A 17,298-nucleotide genomic window follows, 5' to 3' on the forward strand; every position below is an offset into this window, starting at 1 on the left:
CCTTAGCATTAGAAACTTTGAACTGAGTCAATTGCCAAACATTGGCAATATCATAGTGCGAGGGTGGGGAAGAATCTACCCCCAAGATCACTCATCATATATCTCCCAAGATAACTACTCAATTGTGAAGCAATTCACTTTGAGTTAATTTCTAGCAAAATGCCAAAAAACGGGCGCCCCCTGGGGGTGACAAGGTTGTTTGAGCTGACGGAGTATCAAGACTAGTGGACTATTCTATTGTTGATGATCCTTGAATAAAGAGTCTACTTGATCTGTCTGATTGTTATCCAAACTAGTGAAAACATCGGGGATTTGAACACATCCTCAAAAGAACATACACTACTTGTTTAGCATAGACAAATTTGTTATTTCTTCTATGTGTCGTGTCTTCAAGTCATTATTTTTGAGAAAATCATCATCAAAATCACAAGTGTTATTTTTCAACATAGAAAAAACAAATAAATCAGAACAGTTAGCACATAGGAGAAACATCCTAGCAAATAGAAAACATTCAACAGTGCATTTACACCAAAACACAGTGCTTTCATCACTCAACTCAGCGCACAATCAGTATCATACTAGTGAAATTTTTGGTAGCGCTTATCAACATCATTATAGCACATTTAAGCATCAGCCTAGCACATTCAAGACATCCTATAACACTTTCAAATCAAACATTAGCGCATAATCAGGACATAATAGTGCATAACCCATCCAGCATAGTCATTTTCAAACAGTCTGAAATAGTGCATAGGAAAGGTAGCATAGCGCATAGCACATTGCGAACATTCTATAATGCTTCGGGAACTATCTTTAGTGCATCAGGTCTCTATCTTAGCACATGATCAATATTAGGAAAAAACAGAGAGCAAATCTGGCACTTTGAGAAAATTTAATCAATAGCTTCAAATACCCTTTCAAGTCCTTTAGCAAACTCAGTAGAAAAACTTCAAATTTGATCATCAGTGAAAAAAATTCCAAATCCAACAAGGCACTCTTAGAACAAGTTTTTCAAATCTTTAAACTAGTTTGAGATCAGAATTTATCCAGCAAAATTAGGGAGTATGAGAAACAGTGATCAAAGTTTCACCATCCAGTGGATTCTATCAAAACAAATACCTAGTTTAATCCTTAAGTTGTCAAATCAAGTTTCCATATCAAGAGACTTTATCCATATCATTTGACACACTTTATCATGGAGGTGAATCGAACTAAACCTCTACTTGATAAAGTAAACTTGAGTTTTCAAATGAAGTATCAAACATCAGCACCAACATCAACCTTTGATCATTCGTGTATGACCACTCATATTTTGAGAAGAACAAGTCTTTATCACAAAACTAAGTTGAAGAAGAGACAACCTAGTTCTAAGGCACTTGCTAAAAGGAATAAATTTCTCTATATCAATCGTCAACTCTTTACATCACATCGTGTATTCTTGCGTCACATGCGATTGTATATTGAGGGAAAAACAAATGAGTTTGACAAAGAGACTTTAAGAAGTAGGGCTTACATTTAGAAAGTAGCATTCAACCAAAGCCTAAATCATGGAGGAAGAATTAACCCCGCTTTGTCCCCAAAGTTCCCTATCACTTATAATGAAGCTCGACTTGAGCCACCAACTCTGTCAAGAACTCCCATAGAAGAAGAAGAATTCGTCATGGTAGAAATATATTAATGCTCGTTGTCACTCGATCTCAAAGAAACAAACAAAAAGATTCACAACCATAATCGAGTATGGGTCGTAGATTTTCTAATCCTTTTGATGAGTATGCAAATAAGGGAGAAACAGAGATCACCAAAGAACTTCTCCAAGAATGTCAAGAAAATGCAACATTCCAAAAACTCAAGGAAAGACTTATCGAAGCAGACAAAGAAAAATATCTACTCATGCTAACTAGAAAATGTGTCAACATTCCTGAAGATTTTGATAAAGAAAACTTAAGGAATATAGATGAGAGAATTTAAAGAACAAGGTCAAAAAATTATGCCTATCAAGAACAACGAAGAGAAGAAGAGACACATGATCCAGAAAACATACGCAACCTAGATCGCACTCACGAACAAGACAACACCCATGAGCAAGACCATACCCGCAATTGGGACAATCTTAATGAATGGGGGGAAACTCTCCCTCAGCGGACAAATGCACCCATGGTTGCTCTTGCACAACAACTCCAAACACTGTAAAAACAAATGCAGGACATGCAACAAGGAACTATAGTGCGATACTCCTTGGATGAAATCTATCCTTATCCTTTTGATAGGAGATTGAACATGGTACCTTTTCCCCCAAATTCAAATATACCAAAGTATGACAAGTATGATGGTAAAAGTTATCCTCGTGATCACGTTCGAGAATTTTGTACCATGAGCCTAGAGTTTTCTCACGATGACATACTTAATGAGATTATTCCCAAGAAGTTTGGGAGGACAAACAATGGAGTGGTTGTCTAAACTCACACCTCCCATCAGATCATTTGATGAGTTGGTAAACAAATTCATAACATAATACTCCTATAACATTCAACATGTGATCACCATGCTGGATGTAACACAAAACAAAAGAGTAATGAAACCTTCATGGTATTTCTTCAACAATGGAGACGCATGGTTTTAAGATATCCTCGAGACGTGCTTGAGAAGGAAAAGATGGAAATCTTCATCGATAATCTAAATAGTGAGATGAGTTATCAACTCAAACTCCAATGCATACCATATTTTGCCAAATTTATAGAAAATGGAATCCAAGTCGAGGAGGCTTGCATCAAGAAAGGAACATTGAAGTTCTTTAAGGAAGGTGTTAATTCATCAAGCACTAACCCCTTTAACAAACAAAACAATAACAACACTTTAGACAAATCCAGATTTTGGACAAGGAACAAAAACATTGTTAATGATGGGGTAGTTGATGCCAATAATGTGAAGTCTCAACAACCAGTATTGGCTTTATCAGGTAACCCACCATCCAACAAAGATCAAAAAAGTGTTAATCAAGGAACTAACACTTATCCACAAAATGCCAATAAAGGAACTTCAACATCAAACACCAAAAAAAATCATCAAGGCAACACCACTAGCCAAGGCCACAACATTAACCAAGGCAAAAACATTAACCAAGGGAATAATGCAAACCACAGAGGCAACACCAATACTTTCCCATATCAACGCATCTACACACCATTAGGACAAACCTTAGAATCAACATTTTGAGAACTCTTGGCAAATAAGATCCTCACATTGCCAACCATGAACAACTTTGAACCCCAGGTCAAACCACCTTGGTGGAATGATTCGCACTTCTGTGATTTTCATCGAAACAAAGGACATAACACCAATGATTGTATGAGGCTAAAGAACATCGTTCAAGACATGATTGATAGGGGTGATTTAACAGTTGATGGTCACAAAATGAATGGTGACCATGAAGCCTTTAAAAATCCTCTTCCAAATTACAACAAGGGAGGAGCTTCAACATCGAATGATACTAGAGGAGCTCGTATAAATCACCTATACAAGAACACCATCAATCACATATTAACATATGACAATCAAGTAAATGTCATAAAAATCAAGGACAAACAAGAACATGTGTCGATAAATGTGATAACCCAAGTGCAAAAATATGTCTTGAAAGGGAACATAACAACATCCACAACCCTCCCCAAGACTCAATATAATTTGTTTGATCAACTATGGAGAACTCTCACTCAGATATCCATACTTGAGTTGCTCAAACTCTCGCCAAAACACAACGATATCTTGGAACAAGCACTTATCAAAACAAACATTTGAAATGATCTAGACATTGATCGATTCCAAGCCATGGTGGCTCATATGAAAGGGCCTCATAACCTATCCTCTTCCGAAAACAATGATGTCTCCTTGAATCATCCGCATAACACTCTGCTCCATATTGAAGTCTTAGTCTATAAATATTGAGTAAAAAGAGTGTTAATAGATGGAGGAGCTGGTCTCAATATCTGTACTTTAAAGCTTATTCATGCATTGGGCTTCTCTAAGTAGTCTATTGATCTGATCAAGAAGATCACCATCAAAGCCTATGATGATGAAGAGAGGTCATCCAAAGGAACGGTAATACTACCTATTCAGGTAGGTCTGGTACAAAAGGAAACGATGTGCCAAGTCTTGGACATAGAGTTGACATACAATATACTATCGGGTCATCCATGGATCCATGAAATGCAAGAAATGCCTTCCACATACCATCAATGTATCAAGTTCTCATACAATGGACAGGAAATTTCCATATCTGCAGACAATAACCCTTTTCAGTATTGCAATGTTATGGGGGCAGCTCAAGATAGGCTAGTTCCACACAACAGGGAGGCCCAAGCTTCTTCAACATCCAATCATCATCAAGAAGAAATCAAGTCTCTATCCATAGACTTCAAGAAAAAGATGAAAATCAAGTATCAAGGCATGGGGGAATACTATTTTGAACCCCTATGTCTATCAAGATTGCCAATGTCACCAAAATCTTATGGACAACCTTCTGCGTCAACACATCATGCAACGCAGCCCATCACCAAGTTTGATGGTAAATTTATCTAGCTGGGCACACTGGCAGATGAATCAGAAGAGAAAGATATCCTTAGTTGGCTATATAAAGATGAAGAAGAAGTCAGAGCAGCTGCCATAGAAGTAGCAATACCAGCACAACAATATGGAAAAGGGTTCTTGATCATGCAATAGATGGGATACAATGTCAAAGGATCTATTGGCAAGTGCCAAGAAGGAATTATAGAACCCCTGCAACTTCCTTCATAATTTGCAAGAAACAAAACAGGACTGGGGTATGGATAGCATATAGCACCTAGGCAAAAGCAAAATCACCAACAAAAACCTCAGTGGAGAGCAAAGAAAAAAATATAATGAAAACTCATGGCAAGAAGCACTACACCAAGAAGCAAAAATGACAAGGAAAGAGAAAGAACATTAAGAAAATGATAAACAACAAGAAGAACTAGTCATTCAAAGGGAGGAAGCCTCTTATAAGAAAGTGCATCATGTGCAAGAACCTAATCAAACTGAGGTAGAACCACCACTCGAAGAAATTACTACTCACCGAAGAGAAAAAGTGTATGAAAAAGTGCAAAGAGTACAAGCAGGCTCTGATTCAGAATCAGAATAAGCTATAAAATTGGTATCAATTGTCAAAGATCTATTCTCACCCTACAACATACCTGTTAGAACCAGTGAGATAATCTGGGACAGTAATTTTGAAATCGATTCTAATGACTATGAGTGGGATAGTTGTTCAGATGTTACTAAAGACATTGATTTAGATACCATCCACTCATGTACATCCCTTTGTCAAGAGGGACAAGGCTCAGAATCTCGACCACTTGAATTTGGACCATGACATATCTAAGAGGCTAGTGAGAATGAGCAGCAGCAATACAAACAAGGCTACATCAAAGATAATACCATCAAAGACCTTGACAATATCATAGACCTAACTAGTATCCCAAACAACTATAATGATGAATCTATCATGACACTTACCGTGACTAATCCCAACCCACCAAATGACTCCTTACCGCTCGTATATCCTGATCTCATAGACTAGGAAGAACCTAAACACCATAATATACCAATATTCCCAGATGATGAATCCATTGTCTAGTATCTATGTTCAGTCAACCCAGACACATGCTCTACCAGTGAACAAAATAACGATATCTACAATCAAGGGAGTGCCAAGTCTCTCACTCACAAAAATGAAATAAACAAAGGATATAATAGTGAAAACTAGTCAATGGCGGTATTAGATCACAAAAAAAGTAAAAATAAAGGATGCATTTGTAGGTGAAAACCTTTTTGAGGCACCTAAAGATGGGAGACTTGACACTCTTCCTGAAAATTATCAAGAAAGGTTACCCATATTGATTGAGCCAATAAAGTCAATAAACATCGGAATTCAAGCAGTAGCCAAAACCATACATCTAGCAGAATCACTGACAGAAGAGGAACAGCCAGATTTTATCAAATTCTTCAAGGAAAAGGAAATCAATTTTTCTTGGTCATATGATGATATGCCCAGAATAGTCTGAACCTGATCATGCATCACTTATCCATCACTCCAGGAGCTAAGCCAGTCAAGCAAAAATTAAGAAAGATGAATCCGCATGTGGCAATATTGGTCAAAGTAGAACTAAAGAAGTTATTAGATGTCGAATTCTTTCGACCTATAGACTATGTTGAATGGATCTCAAACATTGTACCAGTTTCAAAACCTAACGGAAGCATCAGAATATGCACAGATTTGAGAGATGTCAACAAAGCATGTCCAAAGGATGACTTTCCTTTACCAAGCATTGACATAATTTTGGATCTAATAGCAGGCCACGCAATGTTATCATTAATGGATGGTTTCTCTGGCTATAATCAAACCAAGATAACCCCAGATGATCAAGATAAAATTACGTTCACCTATCCATGGGGAACGTATTGTTGGAACATCATGCCTTTTGGCTTGAAAAATGTTGGGGCAACTTATCAAAGAGCCATGACGACAATCTTCCACGATATGATGCATATCTTTATGGAGGACTATGTGGATGATTTGTTGGCTAAATCATTCACCCAAGTAGAACATCTGGACATAATAGATTAAATATTTCAAAGATTGGAGCAATTAAAGGTCAGATTAAACCCTAAGAAGTGTTTCTTTGGGGTCACATCAGGCAAACTGTTAGGATACATTGTATCATAAAGGGCATTGAAGTAGATCCAGCAAAGGTACAAGCTATCATGGAAATGCCACCTCCTAGGAACATTAGCTAACTCAGATCTCTGCAAGGATGGCCGCAATCCATCAGGCGATTCATAGCTCAACTAGCAGATTAATGTCTACCATTCAATCATTTGCTTCATAAGAATATACCTTTTAGATGGGAAGACAAATGCGAGGAATCATTTCACCAACTCAAACAATATCTTATGAATTCATTAGTTCTGGTACCACCGATAGCAGACAAATTGATCATTCTCTGCATATCAACAATAGAAGTATCATTGGGGGCACTGCTAGTGCAAGAAGATCTGGAAGGCAAAGAATGGGCTATTTATTGCATCAGCAACACTTTGAATGGATATGAACTAAATTATATATTCATAGAGAAGGCTTGCTTAGAAATGGTGTTCACCTCTCAAAATTTCTTCCACTATATGCTAACCCATACAATCAAGCTGGTAGAAAAAATTGATCCTCTCAAGTATTTACTTAGCAAAGTAGCTCTTACAGGACGATTGGCTAAGTGGGTCATGATTCTCAATTAGTTTGATATCCAATACACAGAACTTTGGGCTATCAAAGGACGGTTAATTCCAAATCAACTGGTTGAAGCATCACTACCAGATCAACAACCACTACAGGTGGAATTTCTAGACATGGATATACTCACTATCACACCCAAGCAATGGATCTTGTACTTTGATGGATCCTATACACGACATGGATAGGGTGTTGGCATCCTTTTCATCACTCCAAAAGGACACACAATTCCATGATCTTATAGACTGATATTTCCATGCATCAACAACATTGAATATGAAGCTCTGGTAATAGGAATCAAAATAGTTGTGGAATGGAGAATCACATAATTAAGAGTCTATGGGGATTCTCAATTAGTTATCAATCAAGTCAACAATGAATATCAGACAAAGGATGATAAGATAATTCCTTACAAGAGAATGGTTGATGATTTCAAACAGGTACTTTGTACATATCACCTTTAAGCAAATACCAAGATTGGACAATAGAGCTACCAATGCAATGGCCACTATTGCTTCACTACTACAAATTCTAGATAAACAAAGTCATTATGAGTTCCTGGTAGAGCAATTATTTTCCCCAGCCTATGACAATTATGCATCTCAAGTCATCTATGCCCTAACCAGTTCAAACTCACCTTTATACAGGACAATCTATGATTATCTCAAAAACAATACTCTTCCACCCAACCTATCTCGCAACCAAAAATGCACCTTCATCTGGAAAGCCACCTGCTATACCTTAACCACTGACACACTTTACCGTCGAGGTCTAGATGGTACTCTTCTTCGATGCCTCGATCGTAATGAATTTGACTCGGCCTTGCACGAGCTTCATGAGGGTATCTATGGTACGCATTCAAGTAGTTCTACTCTCACCAAGAAACTTCTGAGAATGGGATATTATTGGCCGACAATGGAGAGAGAGTCCTATCAATTTGCAAAGAAATGTCCTAAATGTCAAATTCACGGTAATCTTATCCATGCACCAGCACAAGAGCTGCAGCCCTTCACCACATCTTGGCCTTTCTGTCAATGGGGACTTGATTTAGTAGGGAAAATTCATCCTTCTTCTTCAAATGGAAATAAGTTCATTATCACTGCAACAAAGTATTTCATAAAGTGGATTGAAGCAGTCCCGATGACCATTGTAACTAGAAAACATATCTTCTTATTCATTCTCAATTATCTCATTTGCAGATATGGCATTCCTAGTTCCATCATCACAGATAATGGATGTCCTTTCAAGAATCAAGATGTGCAAGAGCTATGTGAACAATTCAAAATCCAACATCGCTTCTCCACACCATACTACCCACAGGGGAATGGTCAAGCGAAAGCATTGAATAAAACAATCCTGAAAATCCTCAAGAAAACAGTAAATGATGCGGGCAAGGATTGGCATGTACAACTCAATCCGGCACTTTAGGCATACAGGACTAGTATCTGGACAACAACAAGGGCTACACCTTATTCATTGGTGTATGGTTCAGAAGAAATTCTACCTATTGAGGTAGAAATCCCATCTCTCTGAGTATCTTTGAAGGGCCTCATACCAAATGAGGAATATCGAGTAAATGGGTTACAAGAACTAGAGCTTCTTGATGAAAAATGACAACATGCCTATGACCATCTCAAGGCATATCAGCAACGCATGTGCAGAAGCTATAATCACGTCATCCTGAGGGCTTTCAAAGTCGGTGATCTCATACTAAAGGAAAATCCCAGAAACCATCAAGATCAAGAAAAGAAGGGGAAATTTGAACCTAACTGGTTGTGTCCCTTTGTCATCATATTAGCCTACAGATTAGGTGCATATCAGTTGTCAACTTCAAAAGGAGATGTGCTCGATGAACCAACCAAAAGTATCCATCTGAATAAATTCTACACTTGAGTCATCCAATGCATGGAAAAAGCGAAAAATACAAAAAACAAATACAAAAATACAAAAACAAACCAAAAAGTGCAATAAAAACAAGTAGTGAAAACTTGGCAACAGGCGATATTTGTGAGAGAACGGCTCCTCTATCTATCAGTACTCATATCTTTGATCCATCTAATCTTAGCTAAAACCCACCGCCAGCACACTTATTCATGCAGCATTATCCCGAACATACTTAGTGTAGCCATTGTCCTTGATTATCTAGAAACACTTATTCATATCATATCCACCATGGCTTGGTGATCATCATATACATCCACATTGATAAATATCTATGCCTAGGGGCAGCATTCCTCTCACTGTAGCATTCCGACAATAGCAAACAAACAAGGATCGCAGCATACTAGAGAACCAATGTTAAAAACTGCTCATCAGGCTAGAAAACAAGACAATTATCCAGCTACAACTTTAACACACACATGATGGATGATTTTGCTAAATTATGATTTTATTAATTTGGGCATGAATTTTTTACTATTTTGTATCTTCAAATTTTGAATCATTAGATCTCCTGATCTACTCAAGGATGCATTGAGCTAGAGAAGCGACGAAGGAATCTAATATTTTTCTTTGGTTTTCTGTCTATGAGGCAATCATTTGTACAGTGCAAATTTGTCTTGAGACATGATTGGAAACATATCATTGAAGACATTTTCCACTTTGCACATGCAAATGGTTAACTCTTGTCTTTTTTACGCAAGCAACACTCAGGTCATCTTGGTTCAATTATACCTCGATGCTTGTGTCATCTTGCAATATCAAAATCTATGTAAGTTATACTCAGGTCATTATGGTTCAATTATACCATAATTTCTGTATTAAACTTTCAACATATCAAAAGCTCAATGATGACAAACAAAAACAGAGAACAAACAAGTGACTAAATAGGAATGACAACGACAGAATTAAAGTGATCATTTAGTTGCATATCATTTTAAAACTTGCATTTAGTTGCATATCATCTTAAATCTTGCATTAGTATCACATCATTATCATTATTATACATCTCATTTTCAAGATACATCTCACATCATTATCATACATCTCATTTTCAAGACACATCTCACATCATTATCATACATCTCATTTTCAAGATACATCTCACATCATTATCATTACCATACATCTCATTTTCAAGACACATCTGACATCATTATCATACATCTCATTTTCAAGATACATCTCACATCATTATCATTATCATACATCTCATTTTTAAGATACATCTCATAAATCAAAGTAATCATTTACAATACATCATCACACTCTCACTCATCTCATCATGAATCATGTATTCACATCATCATCAAAATAAAGAGCATTATTATCTAAGCATCAAATCATCATCATAGAATCTCATATCAAAACATAATGCATATCTTAAATCAATCATCATCAATAAGAACATCACATGTGGATCAAAGAAAAGCAGTGCCATATATATATCTCAAAAATCGTCAAAATGTATAAGGGATATCATGTCTGTCAAAATACAACAAAGTGATCAAAAACAACAGAGACGGGTCTCTCAAGTATGACTATCGCCTGAGGTTGATGGTCTAATAGTAGATGTACCAGCTCCTGGATCTCCACCAGGTGGATCACATCGGGCAGGCCCCATAATACCTCTACTCTCTGTCCTCGTATGACTATGGCCAAATTGACTAGATGGCACTGTAGCACAACTAGGAGCTCTGTGATCTTGAGGGACCACCTCCTCGTATAGACACCTATAATACTCAACCTCCTTGGCCAAAAATTGTATCTCTCTCAGCGTGTCCCGAACTAGGGTACCAATCGTCACTCTCTCCAACATGTTAGCAAGAGCCTCTACTCGACCCCGTCGCTCTATCTTTGTATCCCGCTCTGCAATAACCTACATAATCTGGTGTTGTTGTGCTAGCACTTGTGCCTGTAGCTCCTGCACCGAGACCTGTAGCGCTCTAATCTATGAATCCTATCGATGGGTGGGTTCCCTATTATGAATGGGTACCTATGTCATGGTCTCACCCACACCTGTCCCTGTCTGAGGTGTTGGTGGAGGTAGAACATCAGATCTCCTCCTTTGGGCAGGTTGCCTATCATCCTCTATACCACCCACCGTCACTAGCACCATACCTACCCCACTAGCACCAAGAATGAGCCCTCCTCCTCTATCTCCTCCACCTCCTCTTCCCCTATCTCCACCTCCTCTTCACCTATTTCCACCACCTCCTCCATCATCTCCACCTCCCTCTCCTACCTCCTCTCCCTCCTTATCTCTATGTCATCATCAAAAGTGGGAACAAGCTCTGCTGGATCAGATATACATGCCAGTGCATGTGACATGAATTACGTTGAAAACTCCTCTGTCATCCCAACATCCACGAACCCAGCCCCATAATCCCAGATCTGTCCTACTAGTGACATATACTCCTCAATTGTTGATATGCTATCTAGAGTAGGTCCCCACTCTGGCACTTCCTATCGCCGACGAGCATATAAATAGGCTCCCTGTGGCATCCCTTGTTGTCTACCATACTATCGTTGAACATGACTTTGTAAGAATCGCTCAATAATAAAAAGGTGTTCGCTCAATTAGATACCTCAACATATATACATAAGGCATCTCTAGCTCATCCTCTGCCCACACCTCACAATCCATATACGATCTCTAAATGATTGTATCAATATCACCTCGTGCCCTCTGCCAATGCTCTACTTTGCCCAGCTTATGATGGACAACCACACCTATATACCCATAAGCATATGCCCGATCAACTAGCCTATCCCTGTCTGCAAGCAGTCTCGACATGGGAATATGCTCCCAAGCCCACACCTGTAACAATGTCACCCCAGCTGATAAAATAGTATATCCCAGATTTACCACCTATCGAAGCTCTCTATATAGATGGGCCAACATACAGGACCCCCATGCAAACTTGTGTCCCTACATCACCATGTCCTCCAACACCAATCCCCATCCCATGGCTAGTCCCTTCAACCTATGGTCGGGACATAGAAACCCACCAATGAAGCCTGCTAATACTAATGGTAGCAGAGCGTAACTAAAATCCAAAAACTCCTGCCATGGAATCTCATACCCACCAATTTGGTCATCCTAGAAGATGCAGTGGAGAGCCTCTGTCCCACCCTCCTCAAACTTCTCATAAGGTAATAGAGCCCCAACTATAGGAATCCACAAAATTCGATAACATTCCTTTGGTGTAACTGTCACCTCGCTCGTAGCCAAGTGAAAGGTGTTTATATCACTGTGCCACCTCTCTGCCAATGCTGTCAATAAACCCTAATTAATGATATTCTGAGGCATGTCTAGTAAAGAGGACAACCCACATCTCCCAATAACATCTCTAGCAGACTGTGAAAAATATGGAATCAGTGTCCATGGCCTTGGAAATCGCTCTCGAGACTAGAGCATGCCAAGCTCTGCCTGCAAAACAACAAGTATCCATCATCAGTTCCCAAATCCATCTGATATCTCAAATCAAAGAAAAATCAACTTGAAACAGCGAAGCATCTCAAGAACACATCATAAACATATTCACATCAATCCGTGAATCAAATCAAAGATCCATATCGATAAATCAAGCAAAGATCTATATCAAGAAATCAAGCAAAGATCCATATCAAGAAATCAATCACAGATCCATATCGCAAGAAACATCAAAGACCCATATCAAGAAATCAATCACAAATCCATATCGCAAGAAGCATCAAAGACCCATATCAAGAATCACTCACCCATATCGAGAAATCAATCACAGATCCATATCGCAAGCATCAAAATCCATATCGCAAGAATCAAATTAGGACTCATTGAAAATCAAAAACTCATATCGAAAAGCAACATCAAGATCCATATCAAACTTAAAATCAAGATCCACATAGAAAATCAATCAACTTGGCACTCCATATCAAAAGCAATTCATATTGACAAAAGCAGACTCGGATTATCCTACAGCAGCATATCAAAATCGGACATCATCACAAAGCGGGACTCACATTGGATCAAGAACCATAACAGAACAATCAACAAATACATATCACCATCTATGCCATCTATATAATCTATTTAATTCATGACACATTCTTCACAATCACTTTTTCATCAACTTTGGACCCTACGCGTTAAACCAGGGCTCCTAAGCACTACGCTACCACCTATGTGCTAGCCTTTTTCATCAATGCGCTAGAAATAAAACCCTCTGCACTAAACCTATCCCACGCGCTAACTAGAACTCCCATTGCACTACCCTGTTAACCCTATGCGCTAAACCTATCCCATGTGCTACCACCTACCCATTGCACTTCTATGTAGACCTAATGCGCTAAAACATCCTATGTGCTAACCTACCCCCCGATCGCACTATAATGAGGTTCCCAGATGCTAAAACACCTATGGTTTTTCTATGCACTAACACTCCTATCGTATGCACTAAGAAAATTACCTAACGCACTAACCCGACAAAATCCGACCCAAATTTGAAAAACGTGATCAAAATAGATAAAATCAATCAGAAACGAAGAAGGATTTTGACCACTTACTAGTGGACTATAGGTGGTGGGTCTCTGGTGTCGCCTAATGTGTTCAAATTGGTGTGAGGAGAATGGAATCAGCATCATTGTCAAAGCTCCAAATGTCACAATCACAAAGAGACAAGTGTGCAAATGATTTTTCAAAATCACTTTTTACCTTTTAATAGGGTAAAATAAAAAAGGTTAATAAGTGGGCCATGTATTTTCCTCCCACTTTCTCATTTTTAGCCTTATCAACATCATTTTCAGAAGATGAATCAATAATGTGCATTCAACGCAGTCAATATTCTCATATTGCAATTTATTCAAAAACGCTCATTAACTTGACAATTTTTTACTACATCCTTGATTCATCTCCTGAGGGATATCATTCACCAAATCTGGGGCATCATATCGATCAAATTTTGACAACATATCCGGCAAAATTTTCTTTCAATCAACATGTGCACACGCGTCACTTGAAAGAGGGGTAAAATGTAGATGTATAAATCTGACCGCTTTCCTAAATGAATATTTAATATTTATTTTAACCCCATTCCTCATATTAATTAAATTATATTTAATTAATTTCTTTATATTCATCTATTTGATTAAATAAATTACTCAATTTATTTAATTAAGTTCACCTAAACCTTTTCTAGCCTTTAATTAAATAAATCACTTTATTTAATTAATTCCTCTTTCTCCCTTTTTAATTAGATTTACATTTAATTAAATTGATCCTTGCAAATAAATAAATCTAATTTATTTATTAAATCCCCCACTTGTATTTATGCAAGTTGCATCTATTTTGTTGAAATAAAGCAATTTTATTTTAATTAAAATCCTCCTCCATCCACTTGCATTTTCCTACATCTCCCACTTGCCTCCTAAACCCCTTCTAGATTCTTCTAATCACTTCCAATTTAGCCTAGTTCATCACCTAATTATTGTCACATTCCTAAGCAAAGAGAAGTCACTTCTCAAAGCTTCCAATGTCTTCAATAACCATTAAAGGCTTTATGTCTTCAACAAGTTAACCCTCAAAGTCTTCCAAACCATTTAAGGCTCTTACTTAACCATTAATGGTTAGCTCAACCTTCTTGTATGATTAGAGACTTTCTCTCTAACTCAACCCTCATCTAACCCAAGGGTCTCATCAATCATCCATGGCTTTAACCTTGGTTATCCCTTTAACCCTTGCACAAAAGTCTACCCCTTGGGTAAAAGCTTTATCCAATGGATAACCCTAATCTAACCTTAACCCTTACCTCCTAAGGTAACCTTCATGTCTTCTCAAGCATTTAATGCTTCTTTCATCTCCTCTCAAGAAACCTCTTGTTGAGAATTGTCACCATTTCATTGGTGAGAATTGTGAACATGGATTGATTAACTTTCAATCCTTGCCCTTGTTAAGATTATTCAATCTTGACCATCCATTTCCCTATTTTCCCTATAAATAGAGCTCTCATTCTTCATTTTCATAATCAAGTCTTTGTGCATCCAACTTATATTCATTTTTGCTCAATCAATAATCTTTTGTGCATCTGTATCATAGTCTAAATTACTAAGTATTTAGCCTCTCTTTGTTAAATCATCATAATAGTATTTAGAAGCATTTTAATATATCATAAAATATTCATGTTAGACTAGTATATCATTGCTAGGATAATTTTCTAATCTTATCATCATCTTTATGCTATCTTAATCATCATATATTCAATATCATACATCTTAGAATGCATTCATGCATATAAATCAAACATCACTCATTCTTGGAGTTGTCATTCCTAAGTCACTTTTCTCAGTGATCTGAGAGCAAAAACATTGACTTTAGGGATCCTATGAGATAGAGAACAATGGGACACCCCTTGGGAATTTGAACTATTTCAAATAGTTTTTATCCTTGCACCAAGAGTCTCATTGGTGTGTGGGTCTTTTGAATCCGATCTTTTCATTTTTGTCGCCCAATTTCCCCGCATATAGCTCCTTCACATACTTAGATTGATAAATGAAAATGCCTTTAATAGTCCGTGTAATCTACAATCCTAAGAATAATTTTATCTCACCTATCATAGACATCTCAAACTCTTTCTGCATATCATCAGCAAACTTCATACTCAAATCATCATCTCCTCCAAAAATAATGTCATCAACAAACACTTCAACAATCAAGATGTTATCATTATCAACCGTAAAATATAAGTTACTATCAGCAGCACCTTTACAAAATCGCAGCTTCATCAAATACTTGTCCAATCTAGCATACCAGTCTCTAGGGGCTTATTTAAGTCCATATACCAAATCACCATTCAAAAAGGCTAACTTGACATCCATCTGATATAACTTGAAATTATTATAAGCGGCATATGTAATTAGTAATCTAATAGCTTCAATTCTAGCTACCGGAGAAAAATTCTCCTCATAATCAATCCCTTCCATTTGAGAGAATCCTTTACATACCAATCTTTTTTTGTTTCTTACCACTTCACTAGCTTCATTCAATTTATTCTGAAACACCCATTCTGTACCAATCACATTTTTGTCTTTAGGTCTTGGAACAAGTTCTTGTGTTCTATTCTTCTCAATCTAATTCAACTCTTCTTCCATAGCTTTTATCCAATTCTCATCCTTACAAGCTTCAGCAACATCTTTAGGTTCAATCTTGGAAATCAGGCATATTTCTTTAGTAGCAATCATTCTCCTAGTCATCACACCTGTATTTTTATCACCAATAATCTGATTCTCTAAATGATTAAATTTTACATACCTCCGAGTCTTCTAATTATTTTGATTCTCAGGTTCTTGAACTTCTTCACCGGCAGTAGCAATATCTGGATTAATTGTCTCTACCGAAGCATTCTGCTTCAGGTTATCAATTTGTACTTGCTTTGAAATAATATCTTGATCATCAAACTCATATCTGCATGCTTTGATCCGCTTTCCATGACATTCATCAACCTTCACATTTACACTTTCCACTATCTTCTTCAACCTCTTATTTTTGTTGGAATCCAATAACACTGAGAGGGGGGGATGAATCAGTGTTATACCAGAATGATCAATTTTAGCCTTATTAAAACATGCATACACCAACTGGTATATTGGTACATACAGAATTGAAATAAGTAAAGCAACCAATAAGCCAATCACATAAATGAGAATCATAACACACAGAATTATACGTGGAAAACCTCAAAGAGGAAAAACCACGGTGGGATTTGTGACCCACAATATCAATCCACTGGCCATATGAAGAGATATTACAAAATAAAAAGGACCTACACTTGTAGGAAGTCCTAGAGCACACTAATCAATCACAAATGGAGCCTCATTGACTACATATAAATCTAGACTACAATCTGGAGAAGTGTTGAACTGCTAAGATAGCATCTTCTATGCTAGAATACAGTTCTGGTTTAAGCTTTGTCTGTTCCGGTCTGAAATCCTAAACCCTTTACCAAAATAACCCTTACATAAATATCCTCACATACATAATCTCTCTGATATATTTCGCATTATATCATATTCACATATCCATC

This window comes from Cryptomeria japonica, chromosome 1 (genome assembly GCF_030272615.1).
Source record: "Cryptomeria japonica chromosome 1, Sugi_1.0, whole genome shotgun sequence".
Classification (NCBI taxonomy): Eukaryota; Viridiplantae; Streptophyta; class Pinopsida; order Cupressales; family Cupressaceae; genus Cryptomeria; species Cryptomeria japonica.